The sequence below is a fragment of the Tripterygium wilfordii genome, chromosome 21 (genome assembly GCF_013401445.1).
Source record: "Tripterygium wilfordii isolate XIE 37 chromosome 21, ASM1340144v1, whole genome shotgun sequence".
Taxonomy (NCBI): Eukaryota; Viridiplantae; Streptophyta; class Magnoliopsida; order Celastrales; family Celastraceae; genus Tripterygium; species Tripterygium wilfordii.
Genome location: NC_052252.1, coordinates 16,840,861 through 16,849,528, shown reverse-complemented (window position 1 = coordinate 16,849,528; position 8,668 = coordinate 16,840,861). Strand labels below are relative to the sequence as shown.

The following is an 8,668-nucleotide window of genomic DNA, read 5'->3' as shown; positions in this document are numbered from 1 at the left end:
CTTGCCTATGCCTTCAGTGTCCTGGGGTTGTTCTGAGCCCCTCTTCTCTGCTATTCGGCCCTTGATCATTGGTTCAACGACACTAGCAAATCGCTTGCCCTTTTACTTGATGGAGTTGAGCTTGTTCATCATAGGTTGAGTTCTTTATGCTTCCTGCGTATTGCCTCTTCAATTTCCTCCACCAGGGGAAGATTATTATCTCTTTTTTGAACATGGCTCCCTTCCTCTTCCCTGGCTTCGAGAGAGGGCACACTGTTTAGCTTGAGCTTCTCTCTGGTGTTCCTAGCATGATGCATGAGACTCACCAATAAACGTTCCCACAAACGATGCCAATTGTGGATGTAAAAAATACGACGATCCACATGTCAATTGCTAACAAGCTGATAGAGGGGTGAGTCTAGGGGCACTCCAACGCCCAAGCCAGTACTCTTCAGAGAATCAAAGTGGAAGTGAAAATGAGTTTGGGAAGTCTATAGCATACCTTGGCACATCTCTGACCTCCTTTATATAGGAGTTGATAGGGTGATCTGATAAGAGTTTTTGATATGGAGAATCATGGTAGTTGGGTCAAATCCTTCTTGATCTCCTTTGATCCTTGATCTACTTTGCATTTGAAATTTGAACGTGTGGATATCTTAGCTTGAAATATTATTCCCTAGAGTGAGAGTTATCCTCTCCCTGAGTATATTCTTAGCACGACGTTCCCTCCTTAGTCATAATGAGAATTGAACCGTTAATTTTAAAGAACAATAGTGCTAGGTAGCCCAAATAACCCAAATCTAAGTGGCATGCCCATGTAAGCATCTTAGGTAGAAATTTTTTGAATTTCAAAAATCTCACCCCATATTTATCTCATCCCAAGACAATCACGGTCTCTCTCTTTTCTCTCTCATATCTCTCTTCTCTCTATTCCTTTTCTCTCTCGTACCGGTCTCTTTTCACAATCGCTGTCTCTCACTGTCGGAACCCAAGGTTGCCGTCCAGCCACCGAACTGAAGCACTGGAGCGTCATGACTAATCCCCAGTCTTCGTTTGCCGTCAACAACCACCTACTTCGTTGGAATCTCAACCTAAAGACGTGACCATATGAAAATTTTGACGCTCAATCCAACCACCGTAAGCCACCCCTCTGCTAACCACCACTATCGTAGGGCTTGTCTTGTTGAGTTCTTCATGTTTCAACCCTTGATCGACCAGAGTAGTTGCTGGAATAATTATTCCATTGATTTCATATGTATTGATTTTTTTTTTTAGAATTTAGACTAAGAACAATGGAATTAGTGATTCTACTTATTTTTATCAACGGAATAATTTATTATGGGGAATAGTTGCACCCCCAAATTAACTAAGTACATCCTGAAAACCTACAAAAAAACCTAATCTATCAACACCCCTATTTGACCCTACCATTCTAACCCTAAATTCTCAGTTGTTGCTGAGATTTAACGGCTGAAATTATAGGATACAGATTGTTAAATTTGGAAAAAAAACTAAAATTGGGGTGATATACTAATAAAGATAATGTTTGAGACCCTCAAAATATCACCTCAAAAGACTTCCATTTAATGTAGAGTGTTGGTTGTGTAGTGGGTCCTACATATATGTTTTAAATCAATGATTATTTTAATATCACATAAATTTGAGAGAATTTTAAAGATGATATTTTAGAATCTCTAACATTGTCCTATTCATAAATGTTATGTTTTTTACTAGGTTTATTTAGAATTGAGTGTGCTAGTTAAGTAAGATGAGCAAATAGTCCTCAACATAATTTAGTCCATTGATTTTTATCTATTTCATTAATTTTTATGAACTGGCACTGTGGTTTAACGAAATTGCAAGGTAGATTTTGTAGAACTCTCCATGTTGAGCTGCCAATGGTGAGAACTTCCATCTCTGCATTTGTGGGAATGAATCCAACTCGGCACCTGTATGGACCTCCATGATTTGCAATCTTGACCACTTTGTATTCTTTTAATTTTGGATTGTAACCAAAACCAAACACTTCATTGTCATCAAACCCAGACTTCTCTGAACAGAGAAATGCTTCATCGAAAATTTTACATTGTCGCAGAAAAGGGTCAAGAAATAGAAAATCTTAAAAACCTAGCTAGGACCGTGTTTCGATCTAGTAGAGGACCGTGATCGATCTAGCAGAAAGTGGAGCCGACGATATTTGTAAGAAATCAATAGCTGCCGTGGTGGTGGAGATGGAGAGGGTATTAGAAATCGGCAACTCGATTCGCTGTATTCCTTGTTGTCCCCGTACATAGGCGGCAACTCTTGATTCGCTTCAGACTTGTTTTTAGTTTTTACAGTGCCCGGACTGTTTCGAAAGTGAGGGGGAGAAGGATGGAAGAGAGAGAGAGTAGGGTGAAGGGGACAATAGGGTAAATGTAAGAGATGTATAAAATTTTTGAATTTTAAAATTTTAACACCTAGGCAATGATATGGACATGTAACTTAAGTGTCTTGGCTCTTTTGGATTAACAAATCTTTGGGTTCTTGGTCATTTTTGTCTAAAGAAATTAGAGTATTTTTGTCTCAAAAAAGTATAGTTCAAATTTGTCTTATCACATTCTAAGTCATAATTGTCCCATAGACTTGGGATGTATTGGGATACTTAAAATTGAGCTATTTAATACTACTGTTTATAATATAAGTGAGTGGGCTATTTAGGTCCATATTTTCAATATGGTATCAAGGTTGGGTTGTGGAGGTGTTTAGGTCCCAAAAGGAGGTCGTACTTAGGCCTAAAGTGGCTATTGTAGGTGTAAACCTAAAGAGACTACACATATTTGGTATAGTTCCAAAAAGACCAAACAAATTTGAAGCCCAATGTGATTAATATTTAGAGACTTTTGTGTCAGGGGGAGTGTTGGAGACTCACTCAAGAGTCCCACATTAAAAAGATATAAAGAAGTAAAGTCATTTATAGTGCAAGTGGATAAACCCAATTCACAAGTCATGGTTTTGTGATAAAGAATGAACCACCTATTCACTTGTAGTGTAAAGCCAATTTCATGCCATTAACATGGGTTTTGCCCCAAGATCCCCCAAGATCCATATTTCACATAGTATTAGAGCTAGGCTGTTGGGATAGGGGTTGTAATGACCCCCGAATCATTTTTCTTCATTTTTTTTGTTATTGAGTATTTTTGTAATCATAATGTTAGAATATCATAGAAAAAGATCATAAACCTAAATTTCTTTGGTAACCGAGAAACCACCCAACCCATCGTGCTCTTCAGACAACTGAGAGTGAGCGTAAACCTCGAGCCGCCATAATAGATCACATCTCGTTGACAATAGATAAAACTGGGCCGAAATCCATGCAAGTAAGGCCTTGGAAGTGGGACAAGCCCACGGAACTAGGATTTCACAAGATAATATTTCAATTGATTGGTTCGAACTTCTGACCTTAGGCACCCTACACCCTAAGTCCGGAGAGATAACTAATTAGGCTATTGTCACGTGGTTAATAAACCCTATATCCTAAACCATAAACTCTAAACACTAAATCCTTGTAACAAAAAAAAAAAAGAAAAGATATTTCTGGGTTGTTAATTAGGCTTATTACAGCCTCCCTTTTTTCCAGAATTGTCACGATCCACCCATGATTTAGCATCCTCTTATTGGTTATCGTAGAGAGCACAATCATGGTATGCCATGACAGTAGCAGTACTATTGAATATCTTGTCAATATAGGATTCTAAATGGTGATGGGCTACAACTTACAAGCTGAGATGATCTCTACTTTAGAATGAATCAATGTTAACATGAAGAGGAATGAATTCTTTTGCATTCTGCAATCTTTATAAACTTTCTTTCTGTCATTCTTGTTGCTCAGTCGTGGTAATGGGTATTGTGGCATGCATCTTTGAAAAAATTGGAGGATGTATGCTGATTAGGGTTCAGTATGGTAGTTATCTAAAACATCTATCATTCTTCTTTCTCAATCAGGGCAATGGAAATTGTGAACGTCCTCCCTGCAATGTTTGATTCAATTAAGTTTCACTTTGGTTATCTGAAAAACTATGATGATTTCATTATGGATCTTGAATACCTTCTTGAAGCCCTGGAGGAAAGTGAGATGGATGTGCATGAAGCCATTGAAGCAGCAAAAAGGAATGGTAAAGTAATCCGAAAGAATGCTCAACGTTGGATAGCAAGTGTTGAGAGAGTCAAGATGGAGGCCAGAAAGTTTTTGGAAGACGATGTGAAAGCAAACAAGAGATGTTTTAGAGGGTGGTTTCCTAATTTGAAAACATGTTACTCCCTAACCAAAAAAGCTTTGAGTAAAGCCACGGAGATACTATTCCTACATGAAAAAGCAAAATATGACATTAATGTTTCTCTGTTTGTGCCTCCTCTGGGAACAGATTTCACAAACTCCAGAGACGCTGTTCTGTTTCAAACAACTAAATTAGCAATGGAAGAGGTTATGGCTGCATTGAGAGACAATTATACTAATTTTGTGGGGATACATGGAATGGGTGGAGTGGGAAAGACGACTTTAGTGAAAGAAATTGCTAGAAAATGCAAAGAAGAGGAGCTTTTCAACAATGTGGCAATGGCTGTAGTGTCACAAGATATTAATGTCAGAAGTATTCAATATCAGATAGCTGAGTCATTGGGCTTAAAACTAATAGAAAAAAGTGAGATGCTTAGAGCAGCTCAGTTATGTGATCGATTAAGAAGTGAGCAAAAGATACTTGTTATATTGGATGATGTTTGAGAAAAACTTGAGCTAAATACTATCGGCATTCCTTCAGGGGAAGATCATAAGGGTTGTAAAGTAGTCATCACCACAAGGCGTAGACAGGTGTGCACTGCCATGGGCAGCAGGGACCAAGCTAGAAGTATTGTCCCTCTTAATGTCTTAACTGAACAAGAATCTTGGGACTTACTTACGTTTCAAGCTGGTGATATTATTCAGTCTCCCATGTTCAAAATTGTGGCAGAGAAATTTGTCAAAGAGTGTCGAGGTTTGCCTTCCGCTCTTGTACTAATGGCAAAGGCTGTGAAAGAGAAAAACATAGAAAAATGGACAGAGGCTGCTAAAAAACTCGAGGAATCATTTTCTGTACGTATTGAAGTCGACCGGAATTCGTTCACTGAAATCATGTCCAGTTTTGAGGACTTGCAAGATGCGGAGGCGTGCTTGTTGCTTTGTTTTTTATTCCCAGAGTATCGTGACATTGAGATAGAGTACTTGGTTAGATATGGGGTGGGGTTGAATAAATTTAAGAATGCTGGCAAAATTCAAGAAGCCAGGCGCAGAGTACATGGGACAATCAACAATCTTAAAGCTGATTCTTTATTGGTCGCAGGCGAAAAAGAAGGTTGCATCAAAATGCCTGTTCCTTCCCGTGATTTTGTTGCTAAAAAAATGGGATCCGACATTTATTTTGTGAAAGCTGGTGAAGGTTTGAAGGAGTGGCCCAAGGAAGTGACTACGAATGAATATAATGGTAAGGGCATCTCTGTGATGAGAAATCAAATCCGAAAGTACCCCGACACTTGGGAATGCCCAAACCTTGAGATATTCTTGATGCAGTACAACAATGTTGGAGCAGGAAATGCCAAAAAGAGTGCCCAAGGGAATGAAAAGGCTGAGAGTTTTAGATCAAAGTTTTATATCTGGAAAAAGAAGCTTGAAGTCATCATTTCGTCATCTGAAAAACCTTCGGACATTGATCATTGAAGGTCCGATTTTGATGCAGGACATCACCGTACTTGAAGATCTAAAAATGCTCCAGATTGTCAGCTTTAGATATTGTACATTTGAAGGGTCCCTAGATGCATTGAGGAAGCTGAATAATCTGAGGTTGTTGGATTTGACAGACTCTACTAATTGTTCCTCTCTTTTCGCAGTTGCTGAAGATGCAAGTTCCATGGAATTATTGGAAGAGCTTTATCTGACTGAAACCATGTCTTATGATGATGTCGCTAAGCTGATGAAATATTTTCGAGGCTTGAATGTGTTAAAATTCTGTGCAGATGACATTAGGTGCAATATCCCTGACAACTTTGTGTTCCCCCACTTGGATAATTTCGTGATTATCATAGGCAAGCGCGGCTTTCTTTATGTCCAGGATCATCTGGACTATCTTCACATGTCAGTATTTGTAAACGTTTTGCACCTTCATGGAAGTGGGGAGATCAAAATTCCATTGCGAAACAGTATCGAGGCATTGTTGTCGAGAGTAAATATTCTCAACTTGTTTTGTTTGAATGGGTTCAGAAATATCCTTCCCTACTTGTTAGTTGCCAATAACAGCCTCGCCATCTTGAATGTCTTGCATGTCCAAGACTGCGGTGAATTGGAATACTTGATTGGTGTTGAGGAGCAAAGTCAGATTGTTGAAGAGCAAAGTCAGAATCTACAGCAGCATGATAAGCTAGAATGTTTTTCAGATTTGGAGGAACTTCATCTCCTTGATTTAAGGAGCTTTCGAGGGATCTGTCAAGACAACTGTGCGCTTCTTCTTCACATGCCCGGCTCCTTTTTAATGGTGAAACGATTGGAAATCTTTTGTTGTCCCAACATGTCAAATATCGGTGTTCCATTCGATTTGCTGCAAAGGATGCAGAAACTTCAATCTCTGGAAATAAGTGATTGTGCAGCAGTAGAGTACTTATTCAATCTCAAAGAAGAAGAGGGCATTGCCAAGAAGGAAGATGAAAGACTTGCCAATTTAACGGAACTAGAATTGGTAACATTGCCTAGTTTAGAGCAGTTGTGGAAGGGGCCAACAGAAGTATTGCATTTATGCAACTTGAAAAGAGTGGGAATTGGGTTTTGCCCCAAGTTGAAAATTCTTTTCCATTGGTCTGTAGCTCGAAGGCTTGAGCAACTCCAATATCTAAAGGTCTACGACTGCGATGAATTGGAAGAGATTGTTGGACAGGAAACAGGAGAAGGAGAAGAGGATGTTCAGAAGGTTTTGTTTCCTGAATTACAACATCTAAGCATGTGGAGACTTCCGAAACTTGTCGGTTTCTATACGGGTAAGTTGCCCGGGAACCAAATCACGCCCAAGCTGAAGAGCGTTCGAATGGGTCTGTCAAGGTCAGAGGTTGAGAGAGAACTTGATGGAAGGAACTTAGACACAGTTATAAAAGACAACAAAGGTACTGTGTTAGTTCCTTTTGCTTCCTTCTATTTGAGTATTTGTTCTCCTCTGCATTACAAAAGCAAAGCTATCATTCTTCCATAACATTTTTTTCAGGGCTTCTACAAAAAAAAATGTAGAGAGGATATCAGTGACAAATAATAATGCTCCGCATGCAGCAAGCAAATGGTATCAGCTCCTCTTCTTCTTCTTCTTTGAATTAATTAATGAGATCTTATTCGGATTTCCATATTTACAAATGTGGTATGATCAGGAAGCTGAGTTCCTCCGACAATGTCCTGTTATGGCTCGTTGGCGGTATCTTTCCTTCTTGGTGTGTTTACTGATAAGAGTTTGTGGCATGACTATTATCCTACACTGTGAATAAAGCTCTGTTGAGGGAGCAATGAATGCAACAGTAGAAGAAATAATGGTGAGTTACCTGATAGCTACTTGCACCAAAAATTGTGAAAATGAAGGAGCCTACCTGGTTGCTGTAACCTGTAATGCTCTTTTGTGTATTTTATTTATACCTTATGAGATTTAATTATGAAAGTAAAACTCTCTCAGTTTCCCCTTTTATAATTATTACTATTATCTTTTGTATTGGACTATTGGGTTTGCCTTTGAAAGATGGTCTAATTATTTTTATGCTGAAATAAAGAAATAACTCAAACACAGAGATGGAGAGACAAGCTGCTAGGGTTGGTAAACCAGACGAGGCTTATACATTTGTTACTTGTTCTTCCTTGTATTCTGCTATTTGTACTTATTATCTGCAATACCAAAGCAAAGCAAATGGCTTTTACTTGACATGGAATGGGAAGAGGAAGCATATAAGCTGTTTTTATTGATTATTTGATAACATTGTTCTGATTAAACCCTATTTTGGGTTTAGCTCCTTTTTCAATTTTTTGAATGCTTGTGACCTGGTTATGAAGCTGAGATCTCTTCTAACATCGTCCCGTCACAGATCATAGAGAGATCTCTTTTATGCTATTGTTTAATGTCATTTTCTTCTTCAATTTCTACGACTCTCTTTGTTTATGCGCTCTTTAGCTTCCTGGATTTAGTAGCTTATATGCAATCAACTTGAAAAGATAATTTACTTTACATTATTGGCGATCCAAGTACAAACGGCAGACGATTAGTGAAATATTAGCATAGAAGCTTTATTAGATTCATAACAAATTCTTTCTATGTTACCAATGACAACGAATACACAAAAAAGACCCAACAGCACATGTGCTTGATCTTAAACCTTATGAACTGCTACTGTGCTGCTAGTACAGTACAACCATTCTTAGATTTTCTAAGACGACAATACAAAATTGCGACAACTCATGCCTTTGTTATGACCATGGAAGTTTTCCAAGCAAGAAATGTTGCAGAAAGAGATATGAGAACTCACGAATTTCCAGTGGTAAAGCTGCCAACAATCCTTCACCAACGCTGAAGGTCCCAGGGCAACCATCAGACAGCAGAGCCCTTACTCTCAATACCCTCGCACTAAATTTCTCTGTCCATCAGTCACAAACAATCAGTCCCTG

General features: G+C 38.6%; 1 pseudogene; it reads left to right on the top strand.

Moving 5' to 3' along the window:
• Positions 1-3,967: 3,967 nt before the first annotated feature.
• Positions 3,968-8,574, top strand: LOC119988024 (annotated as a pseudogene).
• Positions 8,575-8,668: the final 94 nt, after the last annotated feature.